We start from the raw sequence: 18892 nt of genomic DNA on the forward strand, positions 1-18892 counted from the left end.
AATGCTGGCAGGGAATAAACACAAGCATTGGAGAAATGCTTATATTCAATTCGCTTTCAAACTTTTTTTCAGATTAGAATTAAATTTGAGAAATTGTTGAGAAAATCGCGTTCTCAACAAAAAACAGACATTACCCTCATCAGCAGATTTCAACACGTTAAGGTGAGTACTATGTTCGTATTTTTCACCAAAACACTAAATTAAAAGTACAAAAATCTATATGAAGACGATTATATTTTTATAAAGTCTTGTGAAATAATGAAAGGAAAAGATCTAAGGAATTGATTGTGAGCCATTTTATTTTTATAGTTTAATTATTTTAAAAAAGTAACCGTGAAAACAAGTTGGTTTTCAGCATGAAAACTGAACATAGTATTCAGCTTTAAGGTGGGTATTAAGTTCGAGTTTAGCCGCTAAAATCGCAATTTTTTCACGATTACTTTTATTTAATAATCCATTTTAAGGAATACAAACTTTTTGATAATTTGCTTTGGAATATTCCCCATCAAGTTATAATGAAATCTGCAACAAATATGTATAATTGTATGACTTTTTTTACTGCTTTAGTTTTCACTTTAAGGTGGGTATTAAGTTCGAGTTTAGCCGCTAAAAACGTAATTTTTTCACGATTACTTTTCTTTAATAATCCATTTTAAGGAATACACACTTTGATAATATTTGCTTTGGGCTTTTCCCCATCAAGTTATAATAAAATGTGCAACATATACGTATAATTTCATGCATTTTTCTTACTGATTTAGTTTTCACTTTAGCGATTTTAGCGGCTAAACTCGAACTTAATACTCACCTTTAGTGAAAATTAGCGGCTAAACTCGAACTTAATCCTCACCTTCAGCAACAATTTCTCAACATATTAGCAACAACTTTTTAAACTAAATTTCATTTCATGGGATTCACTATCACATTGATATGGCGTTACCTATGAAAAATGCTCATCCTTGTGTTTGTTGGGGTGGTTCATCTTCAATGCTTGTACCACGTTTAAATTCAGCAACCCAATTTTTTACTGTTGCATATGAAGAGCACTTTCACCTAATGCGCTTTACAGACTATCACTTATTCCGGACGACAGTGCTCGTGTCGAACATATCCCATATATTGTGCACATTATAAGTTAAGTCCGAAGGCATAATCGATACTGCTGCATGTTTATGGGATCGATAACACATTTACCGATTATTTAGTCATCGCCGACAAGCCGTATCGATCCGACACATTGTAAGATTCTTTACAAACATTCCGTCCGGAATAACTGATAGTCTGTAAAGCGCATAATGCGCTTTATGATTTATTCCGGACGACAGTGCTCGTGTCGAACATATCCCATATATACCTCCGTGAAGTTAGGTTAGGTTAGGTTAAATTGGCAGCCCGATTAAGATTCAGGCTCACTTAGACTATTCAGTCCATTGTGATACCACATTAACTAAAAGTACCTATTAGATATGGGCACTTCTAGTTTTAACCGCTGAACCTTCTTGATTATTTTTCTTTGTTGAACCAACCAGATTGTTCCAAAAACATTAGCAGACTGCTTAAGTTAACGTTTTCCAGATCCGCCAGTAGCTATATGATCCTAAAAGTTGCTTGCGCTTTACTCAAAGTGCAGGACACTCACACAAGAGGTGTTTAATTGATTCTTTTTCCTCCGCATCATTATACTTCGCGCCAATAGTTTTTGCAAAATCACCTATCAGGCAGCGACCCGTTATAGCAGATATCCGGAGTGATATCTGACGTCTCGAGAACATTAGCATATCTAGTGTGCGGTTTAAGTTGAAAAGGGGCCATATTTGCTTGGTGTCGTTACAACGCTTGCTATTCTCCCATCGAACATTTGCCATCATAACAGCCTTCTCACGCAGCATAAGCTTTCAGGTAGCTAGGGACATACCAACAACTTCTAGTTCCCCTGGAATATGTAAGGTAGTCCCTAGCCTTGCCAACTCATCCGCTTCGCAGTTCCCCGGTATGTTCCTATGGCCAGGCACCCATATTAGGTGAATATTGTACTGCTCAGCCATCTCGTTGAGAGATTTGCGGCAGTCGATGGCCGTTTTCGAGTTGAGGAACACAAAGTCCAAGGATTTTATTGCAGGTTGACTGTCTGAGTATATATTAATGCCCACATTTTTTTGGAGCATTACTTCTCAGCCAATTCGCCACCTCTCTTATTGCTAATATTTCAGCCTGAAAAACACTACAGTGATTAGGTAATCTTTTCGCTATTCGAAGTTCCAGATCATTAGAAAATACTCCGAACCCCACTTGTCCATCCAATTTGGAGCCATCAGTGTAAGGTCTGTGTGCACCACGCCTCACTGTTGGGGATTAGAGTCTCAAACTTTTTGTCGAAAAGTGGACTCGCCAAAGGGTAATCCACTACGTTAGGCACATCTGGCATTATTTTGAGGACAGAACTGTGACCGTAACTTTTTTCCGACCACAGCGATAGCTCGCGCAACCGCACAGCCGTTGTTGCAGCTGACTGTTTGGCCAAAATGTCTAAAGGCTATAGATGCAGCATGACTTTAAGGGAATTTGTTCCTGTCTTGCTGAATGCGTCTGAAATACACAAACACGCCATACGCTGAACTTTATCTAAACAAGTCGGTTTCTGAAGTGCCGGCCACCAGACTACAACACCATACAGCATTATAGGTCTAACCACTGCCGTGTATAGCCAATGCACAATTTTTGGTTTTAGTCCCCACTTTTTTCCTATTGCCTTTTTGCACGAGTACAAAGCTACAGTTGCCTTTCTCGCCCTTTCTTCAATATTAAGTTTAAAGTTCAGCTTCCTGTCCAAAATAACGCCAAGGTATTTTGCACACTCACCAAAGGGAATTTCAATACCCCTAAGGAAACAGGCCTAACCGTGGGAGTTTTGCGATCTTTGCAGTACATGACTAATTCTGTCTTTGCAGGATTTACCCCAAGACCATTGTCTTTCGCCCATTTCTCAGTCATCCGGAGGGCCCTCTGAATAATATCTCTGATTGTGGATGGGAATTTTCCCCTGACTACCAGAGCCACATCATCTGCGTATGCCACCACTTTCATCCTTTCTTTTTCTAGAGTAACCAGAAGGCTATTTATAGCAACATTCCAAAGAAGAGGTGATAGAACTCCTCCTTGGGGAGTGCCTCTGTTCACATACTTTTGTATGTTAGCTTGTCCTAGTGTGGCTGAAATACGTCTCTTCATTAGCAGTTCGTCTAACAGCCTGAGTATACATGGATCAACATTCAGAGTTGTCAGTCCATTTAATATCGAGCTCGGATGGACATTATTGAACGCCCCTTCGATGTCTAGAAACGCCAAGATTGTGTATTCTTTGACAGATAGTGAGCTTTCAATAAAGCTGACTAGTTCGTGTATTGCGGTCTCAGTAGACCTGCCCTTCGAGTATGCATGCTGTCGTTTCGAGAACAAACTTGAATCGATGCTAGTTCTAAGATAAATATCTATCATCCTCTCCAGAGTCTTAAGTAGGAATGAGGATAAGCTGATTGGTCGGAAATCCTTCGCCCTCGAGTGAGAGGCTTTTCCCGCTTTAGGTATGAAAACGACTTTTGTTTCCCTCCACTTTCCTGGGATATATGATAAGTTGATACATCCTTTATATATCACCGACAACCAGGGGATAATTTTGTCAGTTACAGCTTGTAACTCCGCCGGAGTAATTCCATCAGGTCCGGGGAATTTGATGAAACCTGGAGCGTTTTAATGAAACCTGGAGCGGAGTTGGTGGATGCTAGAACCTTCCGTAGTCTGGAAGCCTCGGACGTATTCTCAATACTGCTGTAGTAATCATTCCAATAGTTATGCTGAGCCTTTCTCAGTTCTCGCTTGTATCCTCTCAGATTCTTCTTGTAAGCGTCCCAGTCCTCAGGGGCTCTGGTGGACTTTGCCTTGTTAAAGAGCTTCCTGCAGGATTTCCTCATATTACTTAATTCCGTAGACCACCATGGTGGTCGATGTTTCCCCCTTGGCTTTCCTCTAGGGCATGCAGCTTTCAGTGAGATGTTGAAGGCCTTAGTAATCCTCTCCACTGCGTGTTCGATATCTTGCACATTTTTCATATTTGTCTCTGTTATTTCCGGTATCATCATATTGAACGATTCCCTATACCTATTCCAGTCAGCTTTCCTAACATTTGGCGGAAATATGGTCAAATTTGAAACTGATATAGCGATGATCTGAGAAGCTTTGTTCACTTAAAACCTGCCACTCAGATATCATTTCATTCAGTTCTTGCGAGGCCAAGGTGATGTCCAAAACCTCTTGCCTGTTTTTAGTGACAAAGGTTGGGGCATCTCCCTTGTTGCAAACTACCAGATTAGTACGCAAAATAAACTCTATTAGAGACTCTCCCCTTGCATTAGTATCACTACTTCCCTATGATGTGCATTCGCATCGCATCCCATAATGAGTTTCGTCTTTGTTTTCAGTGACTCCTCCACTACGGTCTTAACAGCATATGGAGGCATCTCCCTGTCATGTCCCATGTAGACCGAAGATACCCAATATTTGCATTTGGCTATTTCTAAACTGGCAACGACAGTGTCTGTATTGCACATTGAAGGAAGCAGAAACAAGTTGAGCTCGTTTTTAGCAATTATACAGGCTCAATTTACATCATTACCAGTATACTGCAATAGTTTGAACCCCGGAGTACTTAATTCACATATTTTGTTTCTATAAACATATGGGTCTTGAATAAGAACTATATCTATGTCCCCTTTCATCAGGAGAACTTTTAAGGCAGCACATGCAGCCTTACAATGATGAATATTTATCTGGAGGATCCGTAGGACCATCGAGATTTTCAACAACCGTCACATCAGCCGCTTCAATCGAGTAATCAAGAATGTTCTCTTGAGAGATCTCGGTGACTCTCGCAATAACCATAGGTTCAACTTTGGTGAGTTCTGAGGCAATAGAAACCTCCTCTCGCATGCGGTGTCTATCCATGTCTTCAACTTTGATATCTCCCTCGACTTCGCAAGAGGATCCGCTTACTTCTGATTCAGACAGAGGCTTGTCCATTTCTGAATCCTTTAGCTGATCGTTTTTATATACCTTCGATGATCTGGGCCGGGAAACTTTTCCAGCACCTGTGAGTAGACGACAGACAGAGCATTCTTAATTTCCCCCCATTTTTGCTTTGGAACCATACCGTCCAATGATCCTTTATTAATTATAGCCATCACAAGGCTGTCTTTAGCAACTGAGGCAAACGATCTTTGATCCCTTTTGGAGGACGGCAGCTCATCCAGCGATCGTTCCCTTTTTCCAGTCTCAAGAATTCCTTGAGTCCATTTTAAGGAATCGCTTTGTTTAGCCGACAGCGTGCTTGGGTCGACTGATCCTAACTTCTTTAGGATAAACAAAGCATTTCTGCGTTCCTTGAATCTCTTTCGTGAGGGATTACCTCCTTTTGATGTCGTTACCTTAGAAAAAGTTCGACTTGTCATAGTGTCACCACCTGTCGACCCGTCTACAGGTCGACTAATTGGGCCTAACTCTTGGTCATTGCCCAGATTTATAACTCCAGTCGATACCCGTCCACTGGGCCCTGAAGTTAGCAACCCAGTGGATGACTTGGAATTTCGCTGCATGGTGGCTTAATATCCCACCACGCTTGAAATTCTTAGTAGGTACCTATTACGATGAGTTTATCCGCTATTGAAAAACACGTCCGTTCCGTTCGACGGTTGAATAGAGAAGTTAGCGACGTCGCTAATTTTCGATAACAAAAAAATTTGTCTGTTCACAGGGCGACACAGCGACGGCAAAAACTGAAAAAGTACCTTTTTAGCAACTGTTCGGAGCTAGAATTTCAATGGAGAACGAGATTCCTGGAAAAAATATAGGAAACCGGTCCAATTACTAATGCTTAGGAAGTTCTAAACATGTAGACCGATTCTTTATCTACAATTTAAGGTATGACCCATTGTCCAAATCACTTAGTTTGCTTCAGAAATCAATGAATTCTATGTGCAACTCGAAGTTTAGGACACTAAATCCAGTCTGGGGTAACATACAAAAAACATGGAAAATTTGGACGAAGGAACATGATAACTGACATCAATACGAACATTTTGAGGTATCACACATGTTCCAAATCAGCTCGGTTCCCAGTCAAATTCCAGATTTCAATGTTGAAACTGGTGGTCAGGACACTAACCAACGCCTGGTGTCCACATACTAAAAACCTAGAAAATTTGGAAAGGAAAACCTATCCAAATGTTGGAAAATGATGTTGGGCATAATTTTTATTAAATTTTTTTTCAAAAAACTTGTTCCGGGGTTCACCCATTGAAGGTTTCCATCGGAATTAGATAACCAGGACACTAAATCCAGCTTAATGTCCACATATTAAAAACCTAGAAAATTTGGACAAAGGAACATGAAAGCTGACATCAATACGAACATTTTGAGGTATCACACATGTTCCAAATCAGCTCGGTTCCTTGCCAAATTCTAGATTTCAGTGTTGAAACTGGTGGCCAGGACACTAACCAACGCCTGGTGTCCACATATTAAAAACCTAGAAAATTTGAATATAGGAACATGATAGCTGACATCAATACGAACATTTTGATGTAAAAACAAGCAAGGAAAGTCTAAAGTCGGGCGGGGCCGACTATATTATACCCTGCACCACTTTGTAGATCTAAATTTTAGATACCATATCACATCCGTCAAATGTGTTGGGTGGTATATATAAAGGTTTGTCCCAAATACATACACTTAAATATCACTCGACTTGGACAGAATTTGATAGACTTTTACAAAATCTATAGACTCAAAATTTAAGTTGGCTAATGCACTAGGGTGGAACATAATTTTAGTAAAAAATATGGGAAACATTTAAATCTGAAGCAATTTTAAGGAAACCTCGCAAAAGTTTATTTATGATTTATCGTTCGATATATATGTATTAGAAGCAGAGAATGAAGCCGCCGAGTCGCGCCGCCGATTTTAGCCGTCGCCGACCCGTTTTTAGCAGTCGACGCCGCCGCCGAATATGTCGACTCATCTCGACTCAAATTTAGCCGCCAATTAATCTAAAATATTGATTTATATCAGAAAATTTTAATAATATTTGTTATAGTTTTTGCCAAAATTTTGAACTTTCCACTTTTAATCAATTAGTATCAAGTTGCTATAATAGTTTTACAAAAATTTAGCTCAAAAAATTTGAATGAAATGTAAATTTGATTGTAAGATTGGTTGTACAACTAATCACATTACAATTGGGAAAACTTCAAATTGATTTTATAATAGATAATTTTGCGCCGCCGAACAGACAATTTTTTATCGGCTTAGCCGTCAAGCCGCCGCCGCCGGAGGCAAAAATTTAGTGTTAGCCGCCGCCGACAAAAATGGGTCGGCTTCATTCTCTGATTAGAAGTTTAGGAAAATTAGAGTCATTTTTACAACTTTTGGACTAAGCAGTGCCGATTTAACAAGGAAAATGTTGGTATTTTGACCATTTTTGTGGAAACCAGAAAAACATATATATAGGAGCTGTATCTAAATCTGAACCGATGTCAACCAAATTTGGAACGCATAGCTACAATGCTAATTCTACTCCCTGTGCAAAATTTCAACTAAATCGGAGTTAAAAATTGGCCTCTGTGGTCATATGAGTGTAAATCGGGCGAAAGCTATATATGGGAGATATATCCAAATCTGAGCCGATTTCAACCAAATTTGGCACGCATAGTTACAATGCTAATTCTACTCCCTATGCAAAATTTCAACTACATCGGAGCAAAAAATTGGCCTCTGTGGGCAAATGAGTGTATATCGGGCGAAAGCTATATATGGGAGCTATATCTAAATCTGAACCGATTTGGCTGATATTTTGCAAGTTTTTCGAGACTCATAAAATATTCGGATGTACGGAATTTGAGGAAGATCGGTTGATATACACGCCAATTATGACCAGATCGGTGAAAATCAAATCAAAATCAATCAATTCCAAAATCAATAGGGATCGTCTTTGAGCCGAAACAGGACCCTATACCAAATTTTAGGACAATCGGACTAAAACTGTGAACTGTACTTTGCACACAAAAATACATCAACAGATAGACAGACGGACATCGCTAAATCGACTCAGAATTTAATTCTAAGCCGATCCGTATACTAAAATGTTGGTCTATGATTACTCCTTCTTGGCGTTACATACAAATGCACAAACTTATTATACCCTGTACCACAGTAGTGGTGAAGGGTATAAATATGGGAAACATTTAAATCTGTAGCAATTTTAAGAAAAACTTCGCAAAAGTTTATTTATGATTTATCGCTTGATATATATGTATTCGAAGTTAAGGAAAATTAAAGTCATTTTTACAACTTTTCGACTAGGCAGTGGCGATTTTACAAGGAAAATGTTAGTATTTTGACCATTTTTGTCGAAATCAGAAAAACATATATATGGGAGCTATATCTTTTGATTTTGAAATAAAAAGCACACGCTTACATTTTAAACGTTTATTAAGAAGTGATGCAATACTAAAAAGGAATTACAAAAAGTCAGTCCTTGACAGATCAGAGTTGCCATATTAACTATTTATAAACTGAGATATAACAGTCTCCCACGCTTATCAGAATTTAATTAACAGTATTAAGGAATTGAGTGAAGTACAAATTACTCTAATGCAATTACATATATAACAGAAATTACATCAATCGATTTCTTCAATATAATCTCTCAAAAACGCTGGTCTATTACGAGGTCATTGAGATCTGCGTGGCAGTACATGCTGTGGTTCCAACGATGCTTGGCTTGATGTAGATACTCGAGGCTCTAGATGGCTTGAGTTACCTTCGTGAATTTCTTGCTGAGATGGATGTTGAATAATTTGTCCATTGTCCTGAATTGGTGACATGGTTATGTTCTGAGAAGGCTGTTGAATATCTGTATTTTCTTGCGGTATTTGAAGATTCAATTTTGAAGATTGTTGAGCAGTTGGTCTATTTTGATATTGGAAGTTTTCTGGAAATGAGTAATAGTGCTGTCTATTGTCTGGATGGTCATTTGTAGTTTCTTCAATGGCTGGATCGAAATGAACTTTACGTGGTTGAACTCGTGTAGTTTTTAGCTGATCGATATACCGCTTTAATATATATCCATCGTCTAATTTTACTAGATTGTAATTGGCCATATTTCCGGATTACGTTGCCGGTTTTCCACACTGTCTTATTATTTTTCGTGTGGACTCTTCCTCCCACGCTTAGCTGTCGGACCCCCGGGATAGGCTTTGTAGCTTGAAATTTGACAATTGGCTTTATTGCATCTAACCTGATTCGAATTCGGCTGTTGAAATATAATTCTGCTGGGCTTTTACCGCAAGATAATGGTGTTGCTCGGTATCTTTGTAAAATTTCATTGACTTTGCTGTGAAGAGATCCGCGCTCAGAAGACATTGCTTTTAATTTACGTTTAAGCGTTTGAACGTTTCGTTCCGCTAACCCATTTGTACTAGGATGCCCCGGCGCTATTAATTTTTGTACAATTCCATTTCTTGAGCAATATGATTTGAATGCATCACTAGTAAAAATGGCTGCGTTGTCTGACACCATTATAACCGGATATCCATGACAAGCAAAAATGTCAGATAAAAGTTTAATTGAAATTTCTGTCGGGGGAGCATCGTGGGTAATCTTTACCTCCGCCCATCTGGATTTCGCATCTACCACAATCAGGAAGTGTGTATTTTGAAAAGGACCCGCATAGTCGATGTGAATTCGATCCCAATTTGCCACAGGTTCCTCCCATTTATGAAGAGGGGCTTTTGCTGGCCTAGATTGAACTTGAACACAGGCTTCACACGACCTTACCAAACGTTCTATGTCACCATCGATGTCCTTCCAGATGCAGTATCTTCTGGCAAGCTGCTTCATTTTTGTAATTCCGCAATGGGTGTGGTGAAGTTCTTGTAATATTTGTGGTCGCAGGCTTGGTGGTATTAATACTCTTTGACCCTTGAAAATTATGCCATTATTTACAGTATACAATTCATTCTGGGAAGTACCATGGACGAGTTGCTTTAATAGGCTTGATAAGTCTGGGTCTTTTGATGTTTCTGAAGCTAGAACGTCGGCGTTGATAAATTCGCTGGAGAATTCGAAAATTGATAAAAGACATAATTGATTTACTTCATCATTTATTACTTGATCAGTTGAAGGTTTATCTAATATTTGTGCTGCTCAAGATAAGCAATCAACATTTGTGTTTTCGGATCCATTCTTGAATACAGTTTCGTAATCGAAATTCGAAAGAAATTCTGCGTATAACCTCGCTGATGTCATAGCGGGTAGCTTGTTGTGCTGGTGAAAAATTCTAGTCAAAGGACGATTATCTGTCACTAATTTGAATTTCCTACCATATAAATACATGAAGAAATGGTTTATGGTAAAAATTATGGCCAATGCCTCGCGGTCCAATTGACTGTAGTTTTTCTCGGCAGAGGTCAAGGAACGGGAAGCAAAAGCAACAGGATGTTCTTGTCCATTCACAATATGTGAAAGAACACCAGCTACCCCCGCGAATAGTAGGTAACCATTCCTAAAAAACGGCGAACATCATCAGTTGAAGAAGGTCGCGGCATGTTGGTAATTGCTTGAATTTTCGAAGGTGACTTTGAAATTTTATTATGTTGAATAACGTGACCTAAGTATTCTATTTGAGTTCTCATAAATGAGCATTTGCCTAAATTCAAATGCAAATCATGTTCTTTTAGGCGCTGAAGACATTCATTTAAATGATATTTACATTCGACATCGGAAGCTCCGTATACTATTATGTCATCGAAATACGACATAGTGTTTTTCAAGCCAGATAAAATTTGTTCCATAATTCGATTAAATTCTGCCGGTGCCGTCTTTATGCCAAATGAAAGTCGATTCATCGAATATGTACCTTTATGTGTCGAAATAGTCTGGATTACGCTTGATTCCTTGTCAACTTTAAAATGTAAATAGGCCTTGAATAAATCCAACCGGCAAAAGAATTTTGCACCTTTAAGGTTGTTTAAAATCTCATCGATTCGCCGAATTGGGTAGTTCGCCGAAACAAGCTTGGGATTTACCCCGATCTTGTAATCGACACATAGTCGAACTCCCCCGTCAGCCTTCGGAATAATCACTAACGGCGACCCCCAATCACTTCGTTCCACCTTTTCTATAATACCGAATGATTCTAAATCGTCAAGTTCCTTCTCAACACGATCACGTAGCGCAAAAGGGACCTCTCTTTTCTTGAAGAATTCCGGTTTGGCATTGTCCCTTAGCTGTAACTTGACCTCAACATTTGGCACACATTTGGTATTTGCAAGGTGTCGGTTTGGCACGTTTCCTTTCCTTGGCGGGTTCATTTTGACTGCAAGGCTCATTATTGCGGAACTTTTTAAAATGAGCCTTATTACGATTGCAACGACGATGACATTCCATACACTCAAATACACTGGTGTCCTTGTTATTATCAGCCCAATCCGGACGCTTTTGATGGAAACGATTATTGCCTTCCTGATCCTGATTGATGAAAGAGGGCAATGTGATTTTGTAAATTCTCTTGCCACATAAATTTGAATTTACAAACATCACACTGATAGGTTTTCTACATTGAAACATTGCGTTGAAATGTGATAGTCCAATAATTTCTGAAATTCAAAAAAAAAAAAAAAAAATAGAAAAAAAATTATTTTGGATAAATATTTTTTTGGTGCTTTTCCTTTCCCACCTGACATGATGTCTTAAAAATACAATTTTCACATTTCTAATTCCAAATTCAATTCGAAACCTTTCTGATTTACTATCGAATAATTTAATATTGATTGTTCCACGGATTAGCATACATTTTCCGGATTGGAGAAATGTTCCGCCGGATTAGCCATCGTTTGGAATTGTATGCCACAAATTTTACAATGTATATCCTTTTTACCATTCGAACATTAAAACTGGGCATTACTCTCTACACATTTTATATATTCTGAAGGCATATTGTGTTGACGGCTAATCGTTAATATGATTGATTTTGTAAAATGTTTCCGGACAAAGAAAACAATAACGTAACTCCGTTTATTAGATGTAACCAAGATATTTTTCGATTTCAAATCACGATGGGCAATTGCTGGTTTGTCACGTGTTCCCACAATGTCCATGTGGAGGTGAGCCGAACCTGTGGCAATTTATAAGGTCATACTCAGCACTGTGTTTGTATCTACAGTATTCGATGTAAAGTAATCAAAAAGTGAACCATTCTCATGGTAATCTGTGACCAGCCATAAGTGTGTCCAAGTTCCATTATCTAAAACAAACAATCGTCAAGTATATATTTTAGACTTTGTTTGCATTTCTGTAATATCCTGTATTCAATATTGGATCGTACTCAAAATCCTCAGGAGCAAATGGACGGGCTCGACTGGTACCATGATCTTCTTCAATCTTATTTATTTTTTATAAAAAATATTAATGTTGCTGGCCTTTACATCGTTTTTGCAAAGCGTCTCTCATATAACAAGTTATATCTGTTATATCAGTTTGTCCGCCATTTTCTATGTGTTATATATCGTTCGCAGAGTTGCCAAGGTAACATACGAGCCTAATTTTCATTAATATACCCCCTTTTGACGACCGAATTTTAGACAAACATACTAAGTTCACGTGAAAATAAAATTAAACGAATAAATACAACTGTTCTTGCGAAAATATATTATAACTGCACGCTCCACAGTAGAATTCAATAAATTTTAATTATTTACAACCAATGAAATTATCTTTATCTTGGTCAAGCAATTTCCTGCATTCCAATATTTGGACGTTCATTATTTCGTGCCGAAATTCTAATGAAATAGTGTCATGCTCTTTAGTGCGTCCAATAGTTTCTGGAAAATGTTGTTCTACACTCGGCGTTTCCCAGACACATGTGGTATACCAAATTGTAGGTATTGATGTCCTCTACCAAGTTCCGTTGTCATTTTTGTGTACGAAGTCCATTCCTGGCCTCAGCGCTGAAAATACTATCCTGACCACCAGTGCGTCCAACAGTTTCTGGAAAATTTTGTTCTACACTCGGCGTTTCCCAGATACATGTGGTATACCAAATTGTAGGTATTGATGTCCTCTACCAAGTTCCGTTGTCACTTTTGTGTACGAAGTCCATTCCTGCCCTCAGCGCTGGAAATACTGTCCTGACCACCAGTGCGTCCAACAGTTTCTGGAAAATTTTGTTCTACGCTCGGGGTTTCCCAGATACATGTGGTATACCAAATTGTAGGTATTGATGCCCTCTATCAATATCCGTTGTCACTTTTGTGTACGAAGTCCATTCCTGGCCTCAGCGCTGGAAATACTGTCCTGACCACCAGTGCGTCCAACAGTTTCTGGAAAATTTTGTTCTACACTCGGCGTTTCCCAGATACATGTGATATATCAAATTGTAGGTATTGATGCCCTCTACCAAGTTCCGTTGTCACTTTTGTGTACGAAGTCCATTCCTGGCCTCAGCGCTGGAAATAGTGTCCTGACCACCAGTGCGTCCAACAGTTTCTGGAAAATTTTGTTCTACACTCGGCGTTTCCCAGATACATGTGATATATCAAATTGTAGGTATTGATGCCCTCTACCAAGTTCCGTTGTCACTTTTGTGTACGAAGTCCATTCCTGGCCTCAGCGCTGGAAATAGTGTCCTGACCACCAGTGCGTCCAACAGTTTCTGGAAAATTTTGTTCTATACTCGGCGTTTCACAGATACATGTGGTATACCAAATTGTAGGTATTGATGCCCTCTATCAATATCTGTTGTCACTTTTGTGTACGAAGTCCATTCCTGGCCTCAGCGCTGGAAATACTGTCCTGACCGCCAGTGCGTCCAACAGTTTCTGGAAAATTTTGTTCTACACTCGGCGTTTCCCAGATACATGTGGTACACCAAATTGTAGGTATTGATGCCCTCTACCAAGTTCCGTTGCCAGTTTTGTGTACGAAGTCAATTCCTGGCCTCAACGCTGGAAATACTGTCCTGACCACCAGTGCGTCCAACAGTTTCTGGAAATTTTTGTTCTACACTCGGCGTTTCCCAGATACATGTTGTATACCAAATTGTAGGTATTGATGCCCTCTATCAATATCCGTTGTCACTTTTGTGTACGAAGTCCATTCCTGGACTCCACGTGGGAAATAGTGTCCTGACCACCAGTACCCAATAATAACCAAGCTAAATAACATTGAACAGGCACATGTGGCACACCAAATTGTAGGTAAAGGTGTTCTCTATCATATTCTGTGTATAAATCGTTGTTTTTAAGCACGGATAAACATAAATTTCATTAAATATTCTGTCTGTCCGTCTTATATTAATTCAGTTTGTGTCGTCTCTGTGTCACCCTGTTATTTTTTCGATAACCCTGTTATCGAAAGTTAGCGACGTCGCTATCTTCACGCAAGTTCACGCAGGTTAAAGGCCGGTATGCAACTCTAGCGAAATTTTCGGTAGCAAAAATTTATTTAAGTCTACAACAAAAAAACAGGGCTGTGTACAACAAATTTTAAACCAGCTAATCGCTTTTAAAAATTGTTAATATATGTTCCAAATATTCCTCAAATAAATTGTTTATTATTTACACACCTTTTAAAACTTTTACGCACACAATGATTGTAATAAATTAAATGTTTGCTGCCAAAATATGCTTTTGACAACCCTGTTATTTTCATTATAGGTGCGTACCAGCTTACGAAATTGAACGCTACCGAAAATTTCGTTAGCATAAATAGCAATGCATTTCTTATGGGAATGAAATTTTTCGCTAGAGGTGCATACCGGCCTTTAAGAAGAAATACCATGAGATGTGTTTAGTATGTTTAGGACATGTCAGATGACGTGGTAGTGTTACATAGCGCAACCAATACTACACAGGGTGGAATTGTTGTTGGATAATTGTAGGTCGGTACAACAGTTTTAATTCATAAGTTACCCCTGAAATGCGTTAAGTTAAAGAAAATTAGCATAAAATAGAGGTAATGAGACTGTTCAGAAAGAGATGGATAGTGGATCCATGGGGGGAGGGGGTACCAAGCAAAGATGGCTTCCCTGGAAAATTGGAGAGATCGAGGATATAAAAGGGGGTGATTTGGACACATTTGGTATAAGTTCTAAGTAGTTGAGTTATCAGTGTCGGTGTGATTTAGGCCATTCGATATAATTGAAAGGTCCCAACCCAATAAACACAGGATGAGCGTTTTTCAAATGCAACAACTTTTCAGTTTGAGGGTAACTATAATTATCAACATAAATTCAACTTGACTTGAAACAGCTCATATTCAATACATCTTCAAATTGTTTGCGAATTACTTCCAATTTGCCAAAATGTTGACGAAATCTTTGAAAAGGGGTTGAAGATAATATGAGAAAACTTTGACAAAACACTACCCTAAAATGCAACGAAAAAACCATGTGGTTTTCAATACTTGTTTGTGCAACGAAGTTCGTGGTCAATTGAAAGAAATAAAAAACATTTTAGACAAAAAACTGAATTTACTCCAAATAGTTTCTAATAATACGTAAGTGAAAATAAAAAAATGATATGAAACTTTAAGGAAGACGCTAAATTATATCTCTTTGCCGAAAACTAAAATTATGGATTCTACGTTCTTTAAAACATTAAAAAGCTGACCGATGAAAAAATGTTGGACAAGTAACTGGAACTGCTTCAAATAGTTTATAATAATTGGTAAGTCAATATGAAAAATTAAATCAACACTTTAGAGAAGTCACTAAATTTAAATCTCATTGCAGAAAACTAAAATATTTGGATGCTGCATTCTTGGAAACATTAAGAGGTTGACCAATGAAAAATGATGGTGGCTTATCGAAAAGAGAAAGTTTCCATAAATCAAAGTACAATGAATTAAACTTGGTATTTATGCTTTTCCATATCAACTACTGGGTGATAATTCGCATCACGCCTATAGTTTAATTTACATCGCATCATCGGTTTAATTTGATATTTTGTGAATTGAAATTGCTGGAAATTTATTCTAACTCTCTAGTCATCAAGTTCCTTGCTAATTTCCCGAATTTTAATGAGTTTTACAAGAATTTTGTGACACCAACGTTCTTGAGGAATTTTGTGGGTTTCAATACATTTTGTGCCACGAAGTACGTGGTCAGTTATTTTTATTGGCATAAAACTGAAATTAATCCAAAACGGTAATTATAATTGGTAAGTCAAAATAAAAAGTGAAATGAAAACGTAATGGAAATCACAAAACTCGATTGTTTTGCAGAAAACTAAAATCATTGGATGTTATATTCTTGGGAGATGTTGACCGGTGAAAAAATGATGAAGGAAACAACAAAGAAAAGATTCCAGAAAACTTGCAAAGTGCAACCAATTAAAACAAAGTGCAGCAGTTCCTAAATCAAGAACTTCTGGATGAAAATGTGCATTACATCAATTTACATTCCGTCATCAGTTTGATATTTTGTGAATTCCTCTTGATGGAATCTATTCTAACACGCAGGCCAGCAAGTTCCTCGATAGTAATTATTTGAAATTGTCAGCATATTAATTAATAATTAGTTAATTAATAGTTATGTGACACCAACATTATGGGGGAAATTATACATGAAAAATGTTTAAGTTATTTAAAGTTGTATTGATAGTTTTAGTTATTAATACCTTTAATAAGATAATTATGTTTTGATTGGTATTATAACATATTATTATTTTTATATAGTGTTAATGTTATTTTTAATATTATTATATTTTTAACGAAAAAAATTAATAAAATTTACAAAATCACTAGAAATTTAGTGTTGACTTTCAGTAAGAACTGGGATTGACTTTCATGCAAATTGTGGTTAGAAAATATTCGCAGCAATATTAGTTTTTAATTTGTCTCACATTGAAAACTGTTTGAGAAATTATTGAGTAGCAATGCATTTCAATTTGAGGATTACAATTGAGAGATTATTGCTATTGTGTTGAATTTTACTGTTGAGGGTAATGTCTGTTTTTTGTTGAGAACGCGATTTTCTCAACAATTTCTCAACTTGAATATTACCCTAATCCTTTGAAAAAATGTTTGAAAAATTATTGCATTTTAGTATTTTTCAAACGTTTGTGTTTATTGGGAATAAACACAGGATGAGCGTTTTTCAAATGCAACAACTTTTCAGTTTGAGGGTAACTATAATTATCAACATAAATTCAACTTGACTTGAAACAGCTCATATTCAATACATCTTCAAATTGTTTGCGAATTACTTCCAATTTGCCAAAATGTTGACGAAATCTTTGAAAAGGGGTTGAAGATAATATGAGAAAACTTTGACAAAACACTACCCTAAAATGCAACGAAAAAACCATGTGGTTTTCAATACTTGTTTGTGCAACGAAGTTCGTGGTCAATTGAAAGAAATAAAAAACATTTTAGACAAAAAACTGAATTTACTCCAAATAGTTTCTAATAATACGTAAGTGAAAATAAAAAAATGATATGAAACTTTAAGGAAGACGCTAAATTATATCTCTTTGCCGAAAACTAAAATTATGGATTCTACGTTCTTTAAAACATTAAAAAGCTGACCGATGAAAAAATGTTGGACAAGTAACTGGAACTGCTTCAAATAGTTTATAATAATTGGTAAGTCAATATGAAAAATTAAATCAACACTTTAGAGAAGTCACTAAATTTAAATCTCATTGCAGAAAACTAAAATATTTGGATGCTGCATTCTTGGAAACATTAAGAGGTTGACCAATGAAAAATGATGGTGGCTTATCGAAAAGAGAAAGTTTCCATAAATCAAAGTACAATGAATTAAACTTGGTATTTATGCTTTTCCATATCAACTACTGGGTGATAATTCGCATCACGCCTATAGTTTAATTTACATCGCATCATCGGTTTAATTTGATATTTTGTGAATTGAAATTGCTGGAAATTTATTCTAACTCTCTAGTCATCAAGTTCCTTGCTAATTTCCCGAATTTTAATGAGTTTTACAAGAATTTTGTGACACCAACGTTCTTGAGGAATTTTGTGGGTTTCAATACATTTTGTGCCACGAAGTACGTGGTCAGTTATTTTTATTGGCATAAAACTGAAATTAATCCAAAACGGTAATTATAATTGGTAAGTCAAAATAAAAAGTGAAATGAAAACGTAATGGAAATCACAAAACTCGATTGTTTTGCAGAAAACTAAAATCATTGGATGTTATATTCTTGGGAGATGTTGACCGGTGAAAAAATGATGAAGGAAACAACAAAGAAAAGATTCCAGAAAACTTGCAAAGTGCAACCAATTAAAACAAAGTGCAGCAGTTCCTAAATCAAGAACTTCTGGATGAAAATGTGCATTACATCAATTTACATTCCGTCATCAGTTTGATATTTTGTGAATTCCTCTTGATGGAATCTATTCTAACACGCAGGCCAGCAAGTTCCTCGATAGTAATTATTTGAAATTGTCAGCATATTAATTAATAATTAGTTAATTAATAGTTATGTGACACCAACATTATGGGGGAAATTATACATGAAAAATGTTTAAGTTATTTAAAGTTGTATTGATAGTTTTAGTTATTAATACCTTTAATAAGATAATTATGTTTTGATTGGTATTATAACATATTATTATTTTTATATAGTGTTAATGTTATTTTTAATATTATTATATTTTTAACGAAAAAAATTAATAAAATTTACAAAATCACTAGAAATTTAGTGTTGACTTTCAGTAAGAACTGGGATTGACTTTCATGCAAATTGTGGTTAGAAAATATTCGCAGCAATATTAGTTTTTAATTTGTCTCACATTGAAAACTGTTTGAGAAATTATT

The 18892-nt window shown here is 37.0% G+C and overlaps 2 long non-coding RNA genes across 4 annotated transcripts; both read left to right on the forward strand.

The window, feature by feature from the left end:
- Nucleotides 1-14939: 14939 nt before the first annotated feature.
- LOC142223292 (uncharacterized) lies at nucleotides 14940-16694 on the forward strand. Of its 2 annotated transcripts, XR_012718666.1 has the most exons (4): nucleotides 14940-15603; nucleotides 15712-15773; nucleotides 15839-16265; nucleotides 16330-16694. It is a non-coding gene; the product is annotated as an uncharacterized LOC142223292 (long non-coding RNA). The 2 variants fall into 2 exon arrangements; XR_012718665.1 differs by having other exon boundaries at nucleotides 15241-15773; nucleotides 16330-16693.
- A 508-nt stretch (nucleotides 16695-17202) lies between these two features.
- On the forward strand, nucleotides 17203-18609 carry LOC142223293 (uncharacterized). Of its 2 annotated transcripts, XR_012718668.1 has the most exons (4): nucleotides 17203-17521; nucleotides 17630-17691; nucleotides 17757-18183; nucleotides 18248-18609. It is a non-coding gene; the product is annotated as an uncharacterized LOC142223293 (long non-coding RNA). The 2 variants fall into 2 exon arrangements; XR_012718667.1 differs by having other exon boundaries at nucleotides 17203-17691; nucleotides 18248-18608.
- Nucleotides 18610-18892: the final 283 nt, after the last annotated feature.

Source organism: Haematobia irritans, chromosome 2 (assembly GCF_050003625.1).
Source record: "Haematobia irritans isolate KBUSLIRL chromosome 2, ASM5000362v1, whole genome shotgun sequence".
NCBI lineage: Eukaryota > Metazoa > Arthropoda > Insecta > Diptera > Muscidae > Haematobia > Haematobia irritans.